Source organism: Ornithorhynchus anatinus, chromosome 1 (genome assembly GCF_004115215.2).
Source record: "Ornithorhynchus anatinus isolate Pmale09 chromosome 1, mOrnAna1.pri.v4, whole genome shotgun sequence".
NCBI lineage: Eukaryota > Metazoa > Chordata > Mammalia > Monotremata > Ornithorhynchidae > Ornithorhynchus > Ornithorhynchus anatinus.
The window spans coordinates 146,363,581-146,388,644 of NC_041728.1; positions in this window are offsets into that span (position 1 = coordinate 146,363,581).

Sequence of the window (25,064 nt, forward strand, 5' to 3'; positions counted from 1 at the left end):
GATTAAATCCTAATCCCTCCTTCTTAGACTCTGAGCCTCAAGTGGGACAGGAATGGTGCCCATCCTAATTATCTTTTATCTTTCTCAGAGCTTAGTCCAGGCCTTGACACATAGTGAATGCTTACAAATACCATTATAACAATAAACAGTGAGGTATCTGGAAAGTCTGTATAATCCAATCTACCTGAAACTTTCCTTTTTATGAATAAATGACAATGTTTCCTAAAGTCCCTTTTTAAAAATGGTTCCTTTGCCAAAGGCCTCCATTTTTTTCTTATGGAATTTTAATTTTCTTCACTAAATGGAAATATAGTGTATCTCAAGTGTATTTATTTCTATCACATAAATATATAGAAAGCCAGTATAGCCTAATCTAAAGGTCTCAGATCTGAGAGTAGGGGGAATCCAAGTTCTCATCTGCCACTGGCCTGCTGTTTGACCTTGAACAGGTCAATTAACCTCTCTGTATCTCAATTCTCTCATCTATAAAATAAAGATAAAATATTTGTTTCCCTCTCCATCTTAGAGTCTGAGCCCCAGTTGGAACACTTAAACAAGGTCCTCATCTCTCCTGCCCCAACCCTAGTGCTTAATTTAGGGCTTGGAATGTATAGTATAGAATGTATAGAAGCAGCAGAGCCTAGTGGCAAGAGCACAGGCTTGGGAGTCTGAGGTCATGGGTTCTAATCCCACCTCTGCCACTTCTCTGATGTTTGACCTTAGGCAAATCACTTCACTTCTCCGGACATCAGTTACTTCATCTGAAAAATGGGGATTGAGACTGTGAGCCCCACGTGGGACAACCTGATCACCTTGTATCTACCCTAGTTCTTAGAACACTGCTTGGTACATAGTAAGCGCATAACAAACGCCATCATTATTATTATAGTAAGTGCTTAATAAATGCCATAATTTTTTTCATTCTATTTCATAAACTTGAGGAAAAGAGTATGGACTTGAAAAATAAGAGGAGAAATAACAAGATATTAGAGATAGTAATATTATTCCTATCAAAGTAATATAAGGGAACATGACTAGTCTCTAACAAACTTACATTTCCAGCAGGAATATGAGAATTTTCCATTTTCCTGCAAATTTTTCTTTTCAGGACCCCGGCATTTGCATTCATTGTTCTTTAAAGTGGAATAACATGTTAACATTCCAATTTATCAATTATTGTTATATCTAGATTTGCTATGCTGAAAGCCCTAGAGTATTCTTGCTAAAAATGCTCAATGTATTTACTTGTGGGCTGGCCAGTACCTCTTATAGAGTGGACAGCTTGTCAATCAGCGAGCAGGATACACTGCTCAAGCTCTTTTCATCAGTTAAAACATGGAGGAAATACCACAGGATTTCAGAGGTTAAAATTATTAAGAAGACAAACAAATGCAACTTACCCCTTCATTGGTGAAACATCATGGTGTAGTGGATAGAGCAAGGGCCTGGAAGTCAGAAGGTCATGGGTTCTACTCCCAGCCCTGCCACTTGTCTGCTGTGTGACCTTAGGCAAGTCACTTCGCTTCTCAGGACCTCAGTTACCACGTCTGTAAAATGGGGATCGAAACTGTGAGCCCCATAATAATGTTGGTATTTGTAAAGCACTTCTATGTGCAGAGCACTGTTCTAAGCGCTAGAGTAGATACAGGGTAATCAGGTTGTCCCACGTGAGGCTCACAGTCTTCATCTCCGTTTGACAGATGAGGTCACTGAGGCCCAGAGAAGTTAAGTGACTTGGCCACAGTCACACAGCTGACAAGTGGCAGAGCCGGGATTCGAACCCATGACCTCTGACTCCCAAGCCCAGGCTCTTTCCATTGAGCTACGCTGCTTGTCTAGGGGCTGTGTCCAACCTAATTGGCTTGTATCCACCCCAGACTTTAGTGTAATAATAATGTTGGTATTTGTTAAGCGCTTACTTGGTGCAGAGCACTGTTCTAAGCGCTGGGGTAGATACAGGGTCATCAGGTTGTCCTATGTGAGGCTCACAGTTAATTCCCATTTGCCAGATGAGGGAACTGAGGCACAGAGAAGTTAAGTGACTTGCCCACAGTCACACAGCTGACAAGTGGCAGAGTCGGGATTTGAACCCATGATCTCTGACTCCCAAGCCCGGGCACTTTCCACGGAGCCACGCTGCTCCATTACAGGCACTAGTGTACAGTGCCTGCCTCATATTAAGTGCTTAATGAAAGTCACTATTATTATTATCATCACTGTTATTATTATTATTATTAAGATACTAACTAGAGTCCTTCTAGATTGGCTAATGAAGATTTTTTGTCAAATACACTGTTCAGAATTGGCAACCTGTCATGATTTTTTCTATAAACCATATCCAGAAAAATAGCAAAACTTTGGAACAGAATGTACATATATTGATAGAGTATTCGCAAACCTTATTAAAGCAGTGGAAATCAACAAATGACTCCTAGGTCTGATAGCTACTAAACAAGTCAACTACACTATGAAGTTGCTCAAAACCATTCTAGGGAGACCAAAGGTAGTTGTGTTATAGAAGATACCCTAATTGACTCGTGTGTAATAGAATTGGTTTTATTCCACTTTTTCTCTGCAATCAATCACTTATATTTACTGAGTGCTTACTGTGTGCAGAGCACTGTACTAAGTGCTTGGAAAAGTGCAATTTAACAGAGTCAGTACACATGTTTCCTGCCAAAAGGCCCTTACAATCTGCAATCAGGTTTAAGTATGCCACAAACCTCAGGAAACTCAGATGTCACCATGTAATTCTGGTCCTCTGGGAAAACTTTCCCAGCTCAACAGAATACAAACTTGGACAAAACCCTTGCATATTTGTACAGTAGCTACTATATCCTGTTTTACATTTCTGGTTTTTGTGTTTGAAAAATTCATACAAGCTCACATATTTTTTTAATCCCTCAATGAACTCTCTTTACAGGTTTAAATACTTCGATAAAAGGGTGTAAATGCAAAATAGAAAATGTCTCAGTGAATTTTGCATTACTTGCAAAAAGGATCATGACCATTTAACTACAGTATCCTGGGCTGCACATAAAAGTCATACTTCAATGCAGTACTAAATTATGATCTATTTTTTGCCAATACCTTAGAGTATATCAGGTCTTGGAAAAATGGGCTTTATTTGGATTATCGCAAATGCCCTTGAGTTTTAGTAATGTCTTTGTGATTTTTTTTTTTATAAAAAGCAAAATGCTTATATGTCCTGTGTTCTGAATCTCTAGGACCTCATGTCTTAACCTTGCTTATGTGTTGACTCCTAGAAGGCCAAGCCCTCCTGAGGCTAGCACAGAGCTTCACCCCCATAGTTTTGAGGGTCAGGTGGGCAGCCCTACTTCAATCCTAATTATTGAGCGCTTACCATGTGCAGGGAAGTGTACTAAGCGCTTGGGAGAAGGCAATACAACAATAAAGACACATTCCCTGCCCTCAATGAGCCAACAAGAGGGATAGAAGGATAAGGAAGAGGAGGAGCAAGATGACACGACTGTTATTTTTGAGGTCCTCAACAGGCACAAGGTCCTCTTATCCCCACCTCCAAAGCCCAATGAATGAATGAATAAATGAATCAATAATTGGTTTTTATTGAAGACTTAGTGCTGAGCTCCGTATTAAGTGATTGGGAAAGTACAATAGACTTGGAAGACACAACCACTGCCCTCTTTGGGGGTGAAATTATAAAAAAAATTCAAAAATACATTACTAAATCTAGGAGGAGCAGAGATGTCTGGCCACCTCACTCCCATTTAGCCCCCGAGGAAGCCTAGGAGATACTCCAGGGATGGGATGGGGGCTGTAGCCCAGGATCCACTCTGATGCCAGCACTCCAAGTGCCATATAATCTCCATGCCACTTTGGTGGATCCACTAGCCACGGCGCTGCCACTTATCGTGCAGTCCAACTCGATTGTAGTCATATGGCCATGTGGAGTGCCGCCCACTACAAAAGAGTCAAGGTTCCCACCTCTGCCCCATTCCAGTGGATCCCCAGGCTATCTGGGTGGATCAGTGAGAGCTGAGGGGGAAAAACAGCTCCTCTCCCAAGTCCTCAGGGCCAAGAGCAAGAGGAACCACTCAGGCTAAGGTCCAGTGCCCTGAGAGGGCCAGAAAAGTGGAAGTGGAAGAGGAGTAGGGGGAAGAGAGAAAAGAGGAGGAATGGCATGTGTGCATAATTTTCCTTCTTTTCCTCCCCTTTTCTTGTCCCCATCCCCTCTTCCTTAATCTAGTGTACTGCCCCAAGCCCTTAGTTCAGCACTCTATGTATAGTATGCAAGTAATTCCTTCCTCATTTCATTCCTCATCTTTCTCCTCCTCATCTCTTGCTTCACTCTTTACCTCCTCTTCCTGCCTTCTTTCCTCAAACTCTGTTGCCATAGGCCTGCCCTGACCCTATTACCAGGAAAGAGGATAAAGAAACTCATGGACTAAGCAGCTATAAGCATTTAGTACAGTGCTCTGCCCAGAATGAGTGTTTAATAAGTACCACTGATTGATTCTCCATAGATAGGATTGGGTTAGATATTTTGATTCACAATTGTATCCAGTGCCAGTTTGAGGTACTTTTTCTAGTCATCGATTGGCAGCAGGGAATGCCATTCATTCATTCATTCATTCTGTCGTATTTATCAACAACTCACTGTGTGCTATACAGAAGTGCTGTGGGGCTGTGAGGTGGTGGAACAAGCAAAGGGAGCAGGTCAGGGTGACACAGAAAGGAGTGGAAGATGAGGAAATGTGGAGCTTAATCTGGAAAGGCCTCTTGGAGGATGTATGCCTTTGATAAGGCTTTGAAGTGGAGGGAGTAATTGTCTGGTGGATTTGAGGAGGGAGGGCATTCCAGGACAGAGGCAGGACATGGGCCAGAGGTCAGCAGCGAGACAGTCGAGATCGAGGTACAGTGAGAAGGTTAACACCAGAGAAGCGAAGTGTGCGGGCTGGGTTGTAGAAGGAGAGAAGTGAGGTAAGGTAGGAGGGGGCAAGTGGTTGGGAGTGCTTTAAAGCCAATGGTGAGGAGTTTTTGTTTGATATGGAGGTGGATACGCAACCACTGGAGATTTTAGAGGAAGGGGGGGTGACATGTCCTGAAGTTTCTGTAGAAGGCTGATCCGGGCAGCGGACTGAAGTATGGACTGGAGTAAGGAGAGGCAGGTGGTTAGGAGGTCAGCAAGGAGGCTGATGCAATAATCTAGGCAGAATAGGATGAGTGATTGCATTAATGTGATAGTAATTTGAAAGGAGAGGAAAGTGTGGATTTTAGCAATGTTGTGAAGCTGGGATGGACAGGATTTGGTGATGGATTGAATATTTGGGTTGAATGATAGAGAGGAGTCAAGGATAACACCAACATTATGGACTTGTGAGACAGGAAGGGTGGTGGTGCCATCTACAGTGATGGGAAAGTAAGGAAGAGGACAGGGTTTGGGTGGAATGATGAAGAGCTCCATCTTGGACATGTTAAGTTTGAAGGAAAGGACATCCACGTGGAGATATCTTGAAGGCCAGAGGAGAGGCAAGCTGGATTCCATGTGATAATGGGTGTTCTAGCTCCTTAAAGTGTAATGGAAGGCTGGGCACCCTACCTTACCAAAAACCTCAGATATGTTCAGAATAGGACAAGCCCTGGTGTGCATCCAGCTCTAAGATGTGGCACAAGTTCAGTGAATTTGCCAGGAATCTCCATTTAGAAATGCCCATCAGTACAAGTCCATCATACCGTAACACCTTAATTTTCTCTCAAGGATTGGAAATGATTTAGGGATATAATTTAAACATTGTTATTATATAGTCCACTCTAAAGCAAGCAAAAAATGCTAAGGACAGGGTTTATTGAAAATTCCCTTGATGTTATGTTGGTCACACTTTTGGGTGGCAATTTGAAAAGAAGCCCCAGACACCTAAGAAAACCTCAGTTTGGTTACTTCTAAAACAAATGGGTAAAAACCAAACTTTGAGAGTGAGACATAGATCATGCTGTTATGTCATGTCATATTAATAATATTTCCTTCTGGCAGGGGAATAAGTTTAGATGACCAGATTTGGTAAGAGTTTCCCATTGAAATTTTCTGTTCAGTAGTATGATGTTACTGACCAGCCAGGGTATATTATAAACAACTGAAGACTGCACACTTTGTCCTGGATCTTGATAGATAATTCAATTTGCATATATATGTATATATTTAAAGGTATTTAATGGTACTTACTAAGCACTGAAGTAGGTAGATATGAGATAATCAGTTTGGACACGGTCCATGCCCCATATGGGGCTCACAGCTTTACTCGCCGTTTTACAGATGAGTTAACTGAGGTCCAGAGAAATGAAGTGATTTGTCCAAGGTCACACAGCAGACAAGTGGTGGAGACAGAATTAAAGCCCAAGTGCTCAAACTCTTAGGGTTGTGCTCTTTCCACTAAGCCATGCTGCTTCTCTTGCTGCATATTCAGCTGCATCTCAACTCTACCCTCTAAGTTAGGGCAGATACCTTTTCAAACCAGAGTAAAGACAGCTCAAAGTTCAGTGCAATGTGCCTTTTGGTATTCTGAAAAATCAGACCTAAATAGAGTTAAATAGCCAATGCATTTACTCCTTATTTAGGAAAATTTTGACAGGGTGATGTCACACAGCTGATAAATGATTTGGAATTATAACCAGGGTGACTATTTTTCCAAGCTTTCTATGTTATGGTTTGATCTGACAGATGGTCGTTGTCATCCAATCACACATACCTTTGATGCTTTTTGTAACTGAATGAACGCGGCTGAGAGTAGACACAAACAATTTCCTCTCCAGGTTCAACTGTGTGAATTCAGAATTGCAAATGTTTCATTCTTGCAGTATGTGATTTGATTTTGGTAAGTTATATGGAAATTAGCATCCAATACATTTGACAGTAAATACCATTTGTGTTTGACAATATAGATCATCTCATTATGATAATAATGGAATTGTGGAATTTCACATGACAATATATAGAAAAATCCACCTCTACATTTGGAAGATTAATTTTCATAAGAAAAATGAACTAGAAGAAGGATGAAGGGTTTAAGCAAAATTATAGCTCCAAATTTTTTAGCAGTTTATATATAATTGATGATTCTAAATAGTTAGGATAATAATAATTTTATTTTTTATATGAAAAGAGTACTGAAAAAAATCATATAATTTGAAACATGATCTTTAAATACAAATATAAATAAGATTTACATAGACTGAGGTTAAATGCTCAGTGTACTCGACTAATAGCACTACCAATTGATCAATTAATGATATTTATTGAGTACTTACTGAACTACCATTTTTCAGCTTTTCTTAATGTCAATACACATTTGAATTGCTTGATAATAGCTTATGGTCCTAGCATTATGGCTTACTGTGAATAATATTTCTTAACTGATTTTTCATGCTTATATCTTTAGCTTTGGCCTAAAATATGGCATCTAACACAATCTTGGGAATTAATATAGTTTTTTATTACAGTTTTCTTAAAAACCCAAAATATTTTGTATATCACCTTACATTTTATTTGTATTATTTGTGTCTCTGAAACATAAAACTCCCCAAAAATTATCAGAGCAGTTGTAAAACAACAGTTAAGCTTAGTTGTATTTTCATTGCCAAATTATGAAAATGTTTATAATTTATATATTAGCATTTCTGTCACTCTCCTCTTCTTCCTACATATCAACCTTTTAAATAATAGTACTAAATGAGAGGATAAATTTCTGGTAGCACAGAAAGTCTGTTTGTCTGAATGTCTGCAGGTAATTTAGGAAGGAGAAAGTGCACCCAAAAGCGTCCAAAACCCAAGAAATTCTTCTTAATCTCATTCATTAGTACACTGAAGGATGCTTAGAGTAGATTCTCTGAACAAATCTCCCCTTAAACTGTGTCGGCCAAGGCCACTGAAGGTCATTTCAACTTGTTCTCTGAAAATAATAGTAATAATTGTATTTTTAAGTGCTTAGTATGTGCTAAGCATTGAGGTGGATACAAGCAAATCAGGTTGGACACAGTCCCTATCCCATGTGGGGTGTTCAGTCTCAATCCCCAATTTACAGATGAGGTAACTGAGACACAGAGAAATGAAGTGACTTGCCCATGACCACACAACAGACAAGTGGCAGAGCCAGAATTAGAATCCATGACCTTCTGACTCCCAGGCCCATGCTCTATCCACTACACCATGCTAATGACCCCCACACTTGCCAGAAGACTGTGAGTTTCACACCCTTGGTGCAAAAACCTGGCATCCAGTGTGGCAGAAATCAAGCACTCTGTTTTGTAGGCCTGTGCCAGCATTCCAGATGTTTCTGGGGTGTTTGATCCAGCATTCCCAGGACTGTGCATCTGAGATCCCAGTCCAGTGAATACTATAAATTCATGTCCCAGAAACACCTAGGATCTAGGGAGTCATCGGTGTGAGCAGAGATGGAGAGGCTAGAATGCCTTAGTCTGGAAAGTCAAAGACAAAGGAAGTGGGGGAATTCTTTAAGCTTGCAAAATCACAAAGGGGTTGACAGGGTAAACGTGTCAATATTTTTCACCAAAAATCTACAACACGATGAGGATCATTGGTCAAAATGAATATAGGAAATATTTCTTCACAAACTGGTTAGTATGGATTTAAAATTTGTTATTCAATCTATCAGGTTTCAATCAACCAATCCAGAGAATTTAATGAGACTTACTCTGTGCAGAGAACTATAAAAAGTGTTTGGATATGTACATGTGTATCTTGGGGCTGAGGGTGTAGTGAGGATCAAGTGCTTAAAGGTATAGATCCACTGCAAAATGAAGCCGAAAGGAGAATAGGGGAAATAAGGGTTTAGTCAGGGAAGGCCTCTTGAAGAAGTTATGATTTTTGAAAGGTTTTGAAAGTAGGGAGAGTGGGGCGTCTGTTGGAAGAAGACAGGTTCTAGACCCAAGGGAGGATGGGGGAAAGGGGTAGATGGCTATATATGAGATCGAGGTACAGCGAGTACTTTGGCATTTGCAGAGAGGGCTTGCAGGCTGGGTAGTCGTCCTAGATCAGTGAGGTAAGGTAGGTTGGGAGAGCTTATGGAGTGCTTTAAAACTGATGGTAAGATAGTTTCCATTTTATGTGGAGCTGGATGAGCAACCGCTGGAAGTTCTTGAGTGGAAAGACATGGATGGAACTTTTTTTTAGGAAAAATATCCAGGCAGTAGAATAAAACAAAGATTGGAGTAGGGAGAGATGGGAAACAATGAGGAGGCAGATGCGGTATTCAAGACAGGATATAGGTGGTTGGATTAGAGTGGTAGCAATTTGGATGGAGAGGAAAGAATGGATTCTAGAGGTGTTGTGAAACTAGAAATGACAGGAATTGGTGATAGGTTGAATATGAGGGTTGAATAAGAGAGATGAGTGAGATAGTAGGCTTGATCTCCCTGCCCTGAAGAAGCTTACAAAATAACAAGGGAGACAGTCAGCAAAATACATTACGTGTTGGGAGACGCAATAGAGTATAAAGTCATGTACATAAATGTAGTGGGTTGGGTTTGAACACCAAAGTGTTTAGGGAGGTGAGGGTTCAAGTGTACAGATGAGGCAGAACTGAAGTGGCAGTAGCAGTAGAAATAAGGTGAGGAAATTAATCGGGAAATTCCTTCTGGAGGAGATATGATTTTAGAGAGGATTAAAGATGTGGAGGATAATGGTCTTCCAGATATGAAGGGGGTGGAAGTTCCAGAGAGGAGGAAGGATATGAGCAAGGGGTCAATGGCAACAGAGACATAATGAGTAGGTTACTATTTGAGGAGTGGTGTGCAGGATTGTAATGGAAGAAAAAGGAAGATGAACAGTGGGGAAGACAGCCGATGGTGTGGAGTTTCTGCTTGATGTGTGCATGAAGGGCAGTTATTGGTGGATTTTGAGGAGGAGACAAAACAATGGTCTAGAAGAATGTTCTGGCAACAGAGTAGAAGTGTGGACTGGAGATGGGTGATCCTGGAAGCAAGGAGATCTGTGAATAAGGTGATACAGTAATTGAGTAGAGCTTTGACAAGTTCTTGGACCAGCATAGTGTCAGTTTGGGTGGCAAGGAAAGCACAGAATCTGTTGTGAAGAAAAATTTAACAGAATCTGATGACTGTATATATGAATTTCTCTCTCTGTGATCTACAATCTTCAGTCTACACCATGATCAGTATGCAAGGCTCTGAGACAGAAAGCTTCATGGAAAATCTCCCTCTGTAAACCCAGTCTATTCTTTCTGCAAAAATCACCAAACCCCAACTCCAGCCTATTAAATAGTCTGCCTGGATAAGGGAGAATATCCTCGTTAAAGAACAACCCAGACATTTCCTATGGCCACATCTTTGGCCACTTCTGCTCCGTGCCTTGAGTAGGGTGTCTTACCTAGCCAGGATATTATCCTTGGGCTGATACCAGGTGAAAGACACAGTACCTGAAGTTTACTTCTCCCTTTTATCCTCTTCCCGGTCAAGATACACAATATCCAAGACAAATTCATTTCCTGGGGTGTGGATTCCACAGGTATCAATCATACACCATGTGTGCAATCTTCTTCCTGATCTAATGGGTGTCTATTCCACTTTGAAGTTGTCAGTGGATGAAAAGATGAAGCACCACAACACACTGAAGGAACCAGCAGGGAACCTCCCTCTAAGACAGGAGCTCCTAGGCCTTTATTTTCAGAGTGTTTATAGAGGTCTCCTTTCCCTTTGCAGCATTTTGATAATAGCAATATCATAAAGTGAAATTATTGTTAATTATAAATGATCTAATTGTTTGGGGAACATTCAAAAATCGTCCTTCCTTTCAAAACCTTAGCCTGGAGCCCTATCAGATATTTACATGCTTTTCCTCTATTTCTTCTCTTCCAATAGTTATTACTGTGGCCAAGGCTATTTTTCCTTGTATCATTTGCCAATTTGGTTATGGGTTCTGTGATGGTCTCAAGAGGATACTTAAACTGCCTTTTTTATAGTATTTGTTAACTGCTATTATGTGCCGGTCACTGTCCTAAACTCTGGGGTAATACAAATTAATCAGCTTGTGCACAATCTGTGGCCCACATGGGGCTCACAGTCTCAGTCCCCATTTTATAGATGAGGTACCTGAGGCACAGAGAAGTTGTGACTTTCCCAGGTCACATAGACAAATGGCAAAACTGGGATTAGAACACATGACCTTCTGACTCCCAGGCCCGTTCTCTATCCACTATGGCATGCTGCTTCCTACCAATGCTTCTCTCCCATCATCAGTCAATAGATAGTATTTACTGAGCACCTATTTAATGCAGAGAACTATACTATGCACCAAGGAAAGTACAATAGGGAGCCTATAAGCAGCTTACAATCTAGTGGAGGAGTCAGACACAGAAAGATTCACACATAGGAGAGAGACATGATAAAATCCATTAATTATTTTGAACAAAAGTTTAATGGGAAGGTATGAGCATATAAATGCTGAGACTGTCTCTTTTAAGCCTCTCTTCTCCACTAGAGTGGAGGACAGGAAACATGTTCCTTGTGGACAGGGAACAGGACACTTTTTGTTTGTTTTATTTCCCAAAGGTATTACATCCAGTGGGCACTCAGTACATGCTATGACTATTATCAGGATGGTCTAGAAGTGTTGGAATAATAATTGGCAGGATATAACCGGGGGAGACGAAAAATTATTCTGCAAAAGCTTCCTTCAAGAGATGGGATTTCAAAAGAGCTTTGAAAGTAGAGAGGTGTAGGTGAGTTTAAAGTGGAGGGAGACAGGAGGAAAGGCTTGAGCAAGTATCTAGGGGTAGGAGGATCAGAAACAAAACAGAATGAGAATGTGGGCTAGGAAGAATTTAAAGTATGAAGAAGGGTGTAGTTGGAGAGGAGGTGAATACTTAAGTGGGAGTGAACTGATGGAGTGCCTGAAAGTCAAACAATGCCCAAATCCCTCATCTATGCTCTCTATCCCTATTTCAACTTGCTCACTCTTCTGTCCCTCCATGAGTCTCATACCACAACCCCAGGCCTGGATCAACTCCTCCAATCATGGGCTCATGCCACAGAGCTCTATTGATGAAATCCAGCCACCAAGCCAGTGTTTGCTTCTATTAATCTATGTTCATCTACTACAACACTTCCCTTTATTCTAGACAGCAGCATCACTTCCATCATCATCGACCCTCATGCCTGTTGCCCCAACAATTATTCCAGACTTTTAATTCTATCCTGGGGTCTCTAGTGTCACCCCATCTTATGATCCTGATGACTTCACCAACTACTTTCTGGACAAAATTGAAACTGTCAGGTGTGACGTCCCCAAAGCCCTCCCTACTCGACTCCTCAACACTTTCTTCCCCCTATATCCACACCCCTAATATTTCCAGTCATCGCTCATAAAGAGGACTCCCCCTTGTTTTCAAAATCCAATCCTTCTACCAGTGCCTCTTGACATGCTCAAGATCGAGAAGCAGTGTGGTTTTGTGGAAAGAGCACAGGCTTAGGAGTCAGAAGCCATAGGTTCTAATCCCACCTCTGCCACTTGTCAGCAGGGTGACCTTGGGCAAGTCACTTAACTTCTCTGTGCCTCAGTGACCTAAATTGTAAAAATTGAAGACTGTGAGCCCCACGAAGGACAACCTGATTACCTTGTATCTCCCCCAGTGCTTAGAAGCAGCGTGGCTCAGTGGAAAGAGCCCGGGCTTGGGACTCAGAGGTCATGGGTTCAAATCCTGGTTCTACCACTTGTCAGCTGTGTGACTGTGGGCAAGTCACTTAACTTCTCTGGGCCTCAGTTACCTCATCTGTAAAATGGGGATTAAGACTGTGAGCCTCACGTGGGACAACCTGATTACCCTGTATCTACCCCAGCACTTAGAACAGTGCTCTGCACATAGTAAGCACTTAACAAATACCAACATTATTGTTATTATTCCCTATACTAAAAAAGTCTTCTCTGGATCTCAGGGCCACCACCAGTTATTGCCTTAACTCCATCCTTCCATTCCTGTCCAAACACCTTGATCAAGTTATATTCATCCACTGCTCCCATTTTCTTCCCTACATCTCCCTTCTGAGCCCGCTACAATCTAGTTCTTCCCCTTTCACTTTATTGGGTCCACACTCTCCAGTGGTTAATTAACACTGACCTCTTCCTTGCCAAATCAGATTGGCTATACTACTAATAATAATAATTGGTGGTATTTGTTAAGTACTTACTATGTGCCAGGCACCTCTCTGAGGGTCACACAAAGAGAGTTTCCAGTGTTCTACCAGTCTCGACAACAGGAGGGAGAGTCAAGCAGAGGCACATAGATTCCGTTCTTAGCTTGGGCAGTGGCAGTCTGCTACAGTTTGAAACTCACTTGTGCTGGGCAGTAGCGGCATGGATGGATTCAAGGGCAGAGACTCAAGTCAACTGCATGGAAGGAGGCAGTGGTAAATTCTATGGATACAACTAGTGGAACACTTGCAGAAGTAAGTGGGATAGTTCGAGAAAGACATGTCCATGGTGTCGTTATGGGTCAGAAACGACTTGACAGCATAAGTCAAGACAATGTGCTAGGCACTGAATTAAGCACTGGAATAGATACAAAGTAATTGGGTTGGAAATAGACCCTGTCCCAAATGGGGTTCTTAATCTTCATCCCCATTTTACAGATGAGGTAACTGAGTCACAGAGAAGTCAAGTGACTTCCCCAATGTCACACAGCAGGCAAGTGGTAGAGCTGGGATTAGAACCCAGAACCTCTGACTCCCAAGCCCAGGTTCTTTCCACTAGGCCATGCTGCTATTCATAAGCTGCTCGTAATGGCATTGGTGACACTCTCTTATCCTGTAACTCCCTTGTCCTGTAACTCTATTGAAGCTTGGATTTGACAGTTTTCCATCCTGGCTCTCCTTCCACTTCTTGCACCAGTCCTTCTCAGTTATTTTCGGCAGCTCTCCTTACACCTCTCACTCCATGACTCTGAGTGTTCTCTCAAGGCTGTATGTTCTGAGTCTCTTACTCCTCTCACTTTATATCCATTTGGTCGAGGAGATTATCTGCTCCCGTGGTTTCAGCTACCACATCTCTGCGGATGGCTATCATATTAGGCCTTCATATTATATCATATAATCATATTATATCATATTATATCATATAATCTATTATATTAGGTCTCTCACCTCCTCTTCAGTGTCACACTTTCTCTTGCCTCCAGGATACCCCTAAATGAATGTTCTACAGGCATCTTAATGTTCATCTGTCTAAAACAAAACCCATCTTTCTTCCCAAATTTACTTCTCTAACCAACTCTTCCATCACCATCTTCCCTGTCCCTGAAGTCCACAACTATGGTATTATCCTTAATTCCTCATTTTCTTTCAACAGTCTCAATGAGTCTGTCACTATATGCTGCTGATTTTTCCCTTAACAAAATTTCCCAGACTTGCCCCTTCCTTTTCTTCCAAATGACCACCACCCTGCCAGGCATTAATCACATCACAGCTAGACTACTTTATCAGCCACAATAAATCAATCCATTGTATTTATTGAGTGCTAACTATGTGCAGACCACTGTATTAGGCCCTTGGGATAGCACACTATGAGAATATAACAAAATTAGTAGACACATTCCCTGCCCACAACAAGCTTTCAGTCTAGAGCCTCCTCACTGCTCTTCCTGTCTCTGGCCTCTCCCATCTCCAGCCCATACTCCACTCTACTACCCGGATCTTTTTTTTTTTAATATGCTATCTTCACACATATCTTTCTTTCTCAAAATCGTCCAGTGGTTGTTCATTTTTCTCCTTATGAAGCAAAACCTTCTGGTCATTAGCTTTAAGACACACCATCAACTTTTCCTTTTACTGATCTCTCATCTTCCATTACATTCCAGTTCATATACTTTAGTCTTCCCAAGGTTTTCATGCCTTGATCTTGACTTTCTTTCTGCCTGTGATCCCTTTTTCACACCTATCTTACAGCTTGGAACACTCTTCCTCTTCCTCTTAAAATGTGTTAGATCCCCGATGCCCCCATTTTAAAATTCCTCCTGAAGTCCCACCTCTCCAGAAGGCATTGCCTGATTCATTTTTTTCTTCGTGGATCATTTTCTCCAAACTACCACCTCAGCACTTAACTGCTCACAACCATCTATAGCATTACTTTTTATGGTATTTGTTAATAATTCCAACCTACTCACTGTACCTCAATCTCTTGTATCTCATCATCAACCTCTTGCTCACATCCTGCCTCTGGCCTAGGATGTCCTCCCTCTTCTCAGACAATTTCTCTCCTCACCTTCAAAGCCTTATGAAGACACATCTCCTCCAAGAAGCCTTCCTTGACTAAACCCTCATTTCCTTTTCTCCCACTCCCTTCTGTGTCAACCTGATTTGTTCCCTTCATTCACCTCCACCCCCTCCAGCCCCACAGCACTTATGCACATACCCATAATGTACTTATTTATATTAATGCCTGTCTTCCCCTGTAGACACTAAGCTCATGGGGGCAGGGAATGTGCCCTATATTGTACTTCCTCAACTGCTTAGTACAGTGCTCTGCACCCAATAAGTGCTCAATAAATATGATTGATTGGTGGATTGATTGAAGAGATAGGGGAACAGGCATTGGTGGACAATGGGTCAGAGGTCGATTTGTAATCACCACTTGTAGAAAGTACCTCCAGGCTCTCACTATAGGTTTTACTTGTAGAGCATTTTTAAAGATTCTGGATCACATAAGCTTATATTCTTAGCTGAGCCCCAAACATTCTAGGTTTCAAAATAGATATTATGGTTGTTTATTTTAAAAGAAATTGGTATGCACTTTTCTAAAGAATTTAGGATTTAGGATAACATGTGATCTGGTTTTGGTTTTTGATCCAACTCAAGGCAGGATTTTCAACTCCTTCTAAGACTGTAAGCTTGTCTTCTAGACTATAAGATCATCCTCTAGACTGTAAGCTCGTTGTGGGCAGGGAATGTGTCTAATTATTTTTGTATTGTACTCTCCCAAGCTATTAATGCTGTGCTCTGCACACAGTGAGCGCTCAGTAAATACAATTGAATTGAATGAACAAATGAACTGCAGATATATTATCATAGAAAAATTCTGCAGAAAAAAAGAGATTGTCATCTTTATGTCCATTACCAGTACCACAAATTTCCATGATTCTACACAAACTGTTTGCCTTAAAAACCTTCTAACTAGCTGCTAAAATATTTTTCTTTTTTTAGTTCAAAGCAGCAAATCTCAGTAAGTCATGGCCCAGTGGAAAGAGCATGGGCCTAGGAGTCAGAGGACTTGGATTATATTTCCAGTTCTGCCATTTGCCTTGCTGGGTGACCTTGGGCAAGTCACTCAATTTCTCTGTGCATTGGTTTCCTCATCTGTAAAAAAAGAAATTCAGTACTCTTCTACCTCCTACTAAAGTTGTTATCCCCTTTGGAAGAGGTACTATGATCAAACGTATTGTATTGTAACAACCCTGGTGCTTAGTGAAAAGCTTGACACACACTAAACAGTTAACAAATACCATTGTTAGAATTATTATTATAATATCACCTGTTGGAGCCAATGATAAGATGGGAGAAGGTGAACTAGCAACTCCTTTTTTCTTATGGGTGTCATTGTAATTGATAAACTAAACTTGCCTGAAGTGAATACTCCCATCTGATCAATAAATTCATATTCTAGAATGAGTCATAAAAAAGTCAACTAATTGATTCCAAGAAGCCAAATAGGAACAATTTTCCATGTCACTAGTGCAGATTTAATAGACTTGTTAAGACATGATAAGACTACCTGATAAGACATGTTAGGGGAAATGAGTTACTGAAACTGTCAGTTTATTGATACCCAAGAATGTAATTTTTATTGCAAATGTTATCTCTGTCGAAGAAAGAATTATTGAAGTTAACAAAATTAGCCAAGGTCATAAACCAAACAGTTGCTGTTACAGTACCTTTGGCTTCCATTTAAATAGCTTTCATAGTTAAATAATATGACACCCAGTGCTTCAGAGACAGAATTAACTAAATGATGCCATTTCTTTCTCTCATCTAGTTTTTCTTCTTACTAAATGTAGCATTTACTATTGCATATAACATTGCCAAGATCCACTCATTTGGTCTGCAAATGTCCTAAAGACCAACTGAAAGCAATTAGTAACAAGGCATTGAAAAGTACCAGTAGAACACTCACTGCCCTGACTACTGTAGATATGACTTTCTAATAGAAAGAACGTAAAGGAGATAAACCTTTTAAACCCTATCTGTAGACTTTTCCACACCACAAAAGAAGCAAGATTATGAAAACGATCCCAAAACTGTACTTTTTAGAAGTCTGATGAAATTAAGACCTCACTAAGATTATTTTGCCAACACTGATACCTTGGAATTACGTTAAGAATGTACAGAGATCCCATAGAAACTTGAAAATTATGAGGCAGATACTCCTGTAATATTTGGACATTTAAAATTCTGATTGAAATATTTTTCCAGATTGTGAGAGCAAATTAATAGCAAAAAAAAGCAAAAGATATCTTCCTTCATCTGTAAATATTACTGAATCCTTTTTTATTCCAAATTTTAATTCAAGCATCATCAGTAGTCAAGAAGCCATATCTTGAGGACAGCCATATCTTGAGGAAGATCATTTTTACTGCAGTAATATTTACAAACACAAATCCATATTCCTCATAGATAATCTTATTGAATGAAACTATTTGTCTTATAACACTCATTTAAAAATAGTTGTGCATCTGTGTATATATCAGAGAAACCTTATGATATAAATCATACATCAGGGATATATTTGTATATATCATATATCTATGTGTATATCAGAGAAGCAGGGTGGCTTAGTGGAAAGAGCACGGGCTTGGGAGTCAGAGGATGTGGATCCCAGCTCCACCACTTGTCTGCTTTGTGACCTTGAGCAAGCCACTTAATTTCTCTATGTCTCAGTTACCTCATCTGTAAAATGGAGAATAAGATTGTGAGCCCCACGAGGGACAATCTGATTACCTTGTATCTACCCCAGGGCGTAGAACAGTGCTTGTCACATAGTAAGTGCTTAACAAATGCCATTATCATTATTATTATCTGTAATTTATTTATTTGTCTATTTATATTAATATCTGTCTCCCCATCGAGACTGTAAGATTATTGTGGGCAGGAATACGTCTGTTGTTATATTGTACTCTCGCAAGTGCTTAGTACGGTGCTTCGCACATAAACAATAAATACCACTGAATAAATCTATCATGAGCAAACCCAGAACTTTGCTTTTGCCAATGTATTCAGGATAATGTCATTATTAATTATGATTACTTATTCCTGTTTTTTCCAAAAGGTTACCTTTTCAATGAAATTAATGTCGTTTACTCAGTGAACCAGCTGTTGCATTTTTATTTGGCTGCTATCATTTTAGATTTCCTTTTAAAACATCTTGGGATATTCTCTGTCTTTGGATTGGTAAATTGGTGTCCCCTGGAGAATCTTCTTGTGCTGCAGAACCTATTCAAGAGTCTTGAGACTAGATAGTTCTAAGAACCTCAATCGCTAAGTACAAATATTAGAGTGGAAATGTTGGTCAAAACTGGCCAGGTGGCAACAGTGAGGCATTTGTCTCCCTGAGTTAGTACAAACAACATGGCCCAGTGAAAAGAGCATGGGCCTGGGAATTAGAGGACCTGGATCATCATCTTGGCTCCAGCCACTAGACTGCTGTATGACCTTGGGCAAGTTACTTAACTTATCTATGCCTCAGTTATCTCATGTGTAACATAGAGATTAAGCCTGGGAACCCCATGTGGGACACGGACTGTGTCCAACCTGATTTATCTTGTATCTACCCCAGTGCTTAGTACAGTGTCTGGCACTTAGAACATGCTTAACAAATTCCATTTAAAAAAAAGGAATATGTTTAACAGCTATGCAGTCCAGGTACTACTGTCTAAAATTGATTTCTGCAGCAGTCACATTTGAAATAGTAGTTGTCTCCCTTACAGTTCCCTTTCATGGTTGTGTTGTTGGCAGTTGAAGGATGAGATGTGGATGGTCTGCCCAGGCTTTGAAGAAACATCATTTTCCCAGACCCATTTTACTTTTCCTCAGAAGATCATTCTGTCTTCGTGTCTGGGAACAGGATCCCATCCACGTTCTTTACAAAGTTATCTGCAAGTACCTTGACATGAACTAAATGGTTTTCTTCCTTTTGGTAATGTGTCCTTAATATATACACATAGGTTCTGTCTCTGGACCCACGGGTGAAGTCCATTTCCATCATTTGGAAATCAAACATAGGATCTTTAGCTACTCTCCTGGAAAACAAATGACTTATTAGTTGATTCTGACAGAGCATTTCTCTCGTAATGAGACTTTTAATAGTATACTTTAATAAATCAAAATTAGAGCAAATGTATCAGTTAAACCAGATAATCCATGCCTAAATAAACAATCATTCCTTTTACCTTTGGGATATCATGCGAGAGGCATTCAATATCAATTTTCAAACTAAGACCAAAAAAAAAAAATGATGTTAGTCTGTTGAAGTTATTTGATTGCACTTCATAGTCTTTTCATTACAATTGGCATTTAGAGAACCAACCACACATACTGCTCCACACCTTTCTACATGATACTGTTTCTTCCTGTTCTCCTTATCTATAGCTGTGATGATGCACAGCTTTCTCCTTTTTCTTTCTTGTGGGTTTGTGCAGTTTCTTGATGTTTGTGACAGGCCACGATAGGGGAAGCTTTTATCACCGTGGGGTTTGGAGGCCTCAGTAAATTGAAAATTGCAAATGAAATCCACTGGGCTTGAATTCATCAGCTATTATGTCAGATGACCTTTGGCAGCTGCTGATAAAAATGAGAGAATGTTAGCTCTGATCCAATTTTCAGCACTAACCATTCCTTTTCAAATCCATTCACAGTCAGGCAGCAGACACATGGGAAGTGAAAATGATAGGGTTTCAAGAGAGCTGCATTGTGTTGCAGATTAAGATTTTCTCCCCCTATTTCTAGAGGTCGGCCCCTGGGCCCCTGTCTGGTATCTACCTATTGTCCAATCAGTTTCAATATCTGCTTCAGAGGACATGTTAGCCATCCTTACAGATAAGTGCTTACAGGAGAAAATGTTGGACTTAATAGTTTTGCTTAGGAGGCATCAAGGGTCACAGTGTAGCAATATTGACTGGCACATGTTAGTTTAATCTGACATTCTAAGGAATGTGACACTAGATTCTTTCAGAGTTGTTGATCTCTACATGATTTTTGTTACCTGGGGGGAGTTTCACAAATTTTATTTTCCCATAACTATTTATATTCATGACTCAGTGATATTCTAAAATGTCTATCATTTCCACACGGGGCAGCCAAGTGTTCATCTAAGTAATGTATGGATGCCTAAATTATGAAACCAGTGACAAACCATGTGAATGAATCACACTGATGCAACCTGATGAGGAGTAAAGTAAGTTTATTGTGGGCAAAGAGTGTGTCTGTTTATTGTCATATTGTACTCGCCCAAACATTTAGTACAGTGCTCTGCACACAATAAGTGCTCAATAAATCCAACTGAATGAATGAATGAACATTGCCAGAAATAGACCTTAATTAAATTAAATAATCAATTGCCAAAACGCTATAGGGTTCCCTCTAAAATGATGATGATAATGGCATTTCTTAAGCGCTTACTATATGCAAAGCACTGTTCTAAGCGCTGGGGGGTTACAAGGTGATCAGGTTGTCCCCTGTGGGGGTCTCACAGTCTTAATCCCCATTTTCCAGATGATAATAATAATAATAATGTTGGTATTTGTTAAGCGCTTACTATGTGCAGAGCACTGTTCTAAGCGCTGAGGTAAACACAGGGGAATCAGGTTGGCCCACGCGGGACTCACAGTCTTAATCCCCATTTTACAGATGAGGGAACTGAGGCACAGAGAAGTTAAGTGACTTGCCCACAGTCACACAGCTGACAAGTAGCAGAGCTGGGATTCGAACTCATGAGCCCTGACTCCAAAGCCCATGCTCTTTCCACTGCGCCACGCTGCTTCTGAGGCACAGAGAAGTGAAGTGACATGCTCAAAGTCACATAGCTGACAAGTGAGGGAGCTGGGATTAGAACCCTTGACCTCTGACTCCCAAACCCGGACTCTTGCCACTGAGCCACGCTGCGATCTGATGATTGAAGAATGGAAAATGGACTCTAAGGAAGGATAAACCAGCATGAGTTGACATGTGCACATCTTCCATCTCAGAGGAAAAAAATACAAGAGACAAAATCAGACTGAGTTGCATCTTCATATTCATCTTTTAAGTTCGTTGGAAATTTTGTGACTTTCCAGGCTTCTTTGATATCTCTTTAGGAATTTCCCAAATTGATAGAGGTGGGAAGTCTGCAGCAATCAAAATTCATGCCTATTTCTGTCAGGAAAAGCTTGATTGGCTTCCACAAGGAAGAGATTTGCATGATTTATTCCTAGGTCTCCTCATTTTTATGATTGTTTTCAAATCAAATATATATTCCTTTTGGGGCATTTTATCAACTCATATATGTAGAGCTCTTACATGATTAAGTAGAGAGTTCAGGAGCAGTTGGATATCATCCATAGTAGGTCCTCTCTTTAAGATTCACTGAACCTTGGCCTGAAAGTAGACCTTAAATTGTCATCTAGCACTGCTCTTGTCTCTTAACACCTAAACTCTTCCCAATGGATGAGTTCATAAAGATTTCTAAGGCCCTTAAATTTTACAAATTCCCTTGATGCTAAAAGCACACATGAAATGTGAAATAATTGTATAGATATACATTTAGAAAATGGGATTTTTCGGTAGTCATGGGTACCATGCTAGTCACTGCACTGTGCTTCTCCAAGACTTTTACCTCGTTAGTTAACAGCATTCATCACTTTCCTATGATGTCAACCTAGAATAATGTTTTAAGATGTGAATTTAGACTGTGATCCCAATGAGGGATGTATATTAAGTCTGATATGATTACTTTGTATCTACCCCAGTGCTTTTATTTATTTTACGGTATTTGTTAAGCACTTACTATGTCCCAGACTCTGTCCTAAGTACTGGGGTAGATACAAGATAATCCCATTGGACACAGGTCAATATTCTTAATCCCCGTTTCACAGATGAGGTTACTGAGGCCGAGATAAATGAAATGAGTTGCCCAAGGTTACCCAGCAGGCAAATGGTGGAGCTGGGATTAGATCCCAGGATTTCTAACTCTCAGACCCATGCTCTTTCCACTGGGTCATGCTGCTTCACAGTGCTTGGCACACAGTAAGCCCTTCACAAATACCATTGGATATGAACTTGAAATGATAGCATGTCATGTGGCTCACAAGGGTACTTAATAAATCTCATTCACTGAGAATGGATTTTAAGATAAGGTCAAGGAGTTATGGTGTTGGAAATCAACTGAACAGATTGCTCCATATCCAGCTTCAATTTATAAGAGTCTAAGTTTTTCCACAAAGTAATCAAGTTGTAAAAATGTCAGACAATGTTTGATGTTCTACAGGGACTTCCTGATTAGCACTTTAATTGGTTCCAACTATTCATTCATTCATTCAAATTTATTGAGCTCTTATTGTGTGCAGAGCACTGTACTAAGCACTTGGAAAGTACAGTTCAGCAACATAGAGAGACAATCCCTGCCCACAACGGGCTCACAGTCTAGAAGGCGGAAGACAGACATCAAAACAAGTTAACAGGCAATAATAGATCAATATAAATAAATGGAATTATAGATATATGCACATCAAAGCAAGTAAACAGGAAATAATATAAATATGATCATAGATATGTACATATATACACAAGTGCTATGGGGTTGGGAGTGGGAATAGAGCAAAAGAAGCGAGTTGGGGTGATGGGGAGGGGAGGGGAAACTGAGGAAAAAGGGGGCTTAGTCTGGGAAGGCCTCCTGGAGGAGGTGAGCCTTCAGTAGGGCTTTGAAGTGGGGAAGTGTGATTGCTTATGAAACAGCACTAAGTAGGTAAAGTTTCCCATAAGAAAAATATAAAGTGAATTTATGCATTCTGAAGATCTCAAAAATTTGACCAAAACAGTATGAATGTATTTTAAAAAACAACAATTAAAAATACAATATTCATTCAATAGTATTTATTGAGCGCTTACTATGTACAGAGCACTGTACTAAGCGCTTGGAATGTACAAATCGATAACAAAGTTCATTCATTCATTAAACAGGAGTGCATACTCAAATAGTAATGTAAATATGTACCAATAATAGAAGGTTATTAATTAAATTCATTGCACATATGTAAATCAATCAGTGCTATTTTATTGAGTGTTTACTGTATGCAGAGCACTTGGGAGAGTACAGTGGAGTTGATAGACACATTCCCTGTCCTTAAAGAGCTAACAATCCAGTTGGGGGAGGAAGAAATTAATATAAATTTAATGTAATCTTAATGTAGTATTAATATAATACAATAGAGGAAGTCATGGGTATAAGGATACGCCTGCTGGGTTGTGGGGTATCAAAGTGCTTAGGGTCTATGGAGCCAAATGCATAGGTGATGCAGGAGGGAGGGAAAATAGAGTGGAGAGATGAGAGATTAGTCAGGGAAGACTTCCTGGAGGAGATGTGATTTTAGGAGGGCTTTGAAGATGGGGAAAATCTTGTCTGTCAGATATACAGGGGAAGGGGGTTCCAGGCAGGAGTAGAGTTTCAAAGTATCATCTTTCATAAGTGTGATCATGAAAGAGAGTGAAAAGAGAGACATGTTTGAGCCAAGGTGAACTTCGCATGTACCAAAAAACCAAAGTGTTACTTCAGAATAATAATAATGATAATGTTGGTATTTGTTAAGTGCTTACTTTGTGCAGAGCACTGTTCTAAGCGCTGAGATAGATACAGGGTAATCAGGTTGTCCCTCGTGAGGCTCACAGTCTTAATCTCCATTTTACAGATGAGGTAACTGAGGCACAGAGAAGTGAAGTGACTTGCCCACAGTCCCACAGCTGACAAGCAGTGGATCCGGATTTGAACTCATGACCTCTGACTCGCAAACCCGGGCTCTTTCCACTGACCCACGCTGCTGAATGAAACTTAGAGGTTGAAAAATAATCAAGCAATCAATCAGTGGTATTCATTGAGTTAACTGTGTGTCGAACAATGTTCTGGGTGCTTAGAAGGAAACTTTAAAGAAATACTTGAAATATGAGAAGCAGTGTGGCTTTTGAGCAAGATCATGGGCCTGGGAGTCAGAAAGATCGGGGTTCTAATTCTGCCATTTGTCTGCTCTGTGCCCTGGGGCAAGTCACTTAACTTCTCTGTGTCTCGGTTCTCATCTTTAAAAAAGGAATTAAGACTGTGAGGCCCACGTGAAACATGTACTGGGTCCAACCTGATTACTTTGTACCTATCCCAGTGCTTAGGACAGTGCCTGGCACGCAGTAAACACTTTACAAATATCATAGGAAATACTAGCCCATCATAAAGGAGTGCCAATGAAGAGCATTGTAGTGGAGATCCAGGAAACTGGATTCTTTTTGGACCAGGTCATCCATTAAACTCCAAAAGGATGCCCCTCTCCTGAGTTTTTGGCTTTTTTATTAATCAATCAGTGGCATTTATTGAGCACCTACTGTGTGCGGGACAAGCCGAGGCTTGGGTTAATTAGTAGATTCTGCTCAGTTGAGCCAAAACACCAGGCCGACTGGGAGGTTGCGAGAACTGACTGGAAATGACAACAGGCCCATTAGGCAGTGGAATCTTGGTTTAAATGATTAACTCTGTGTATGATCAATTTACTGCCATCAGATCAGATGATTCCACATTCACATATGACTGCTAGCTATCAAGCACTCAGGCTCCCAAAGCCTTTTCCAGAGTTGCAGTGTTAAATGTAAATATTATTATTAACTATGTTAGTATCAGGAGCTGAATACAAGGAATCGTTTCTAGCAAGACAGGGGCCACCCTAGAGATCATTATTGAGGGAGGGCCTTGTTCACAGGAGACAGCGATTGCTCAACTGGAGAATCTAACTTTAGAGCAAGTTTAGTTCCTTTAGAGTGGCATTCTACAGTCACTCACCTTTTAG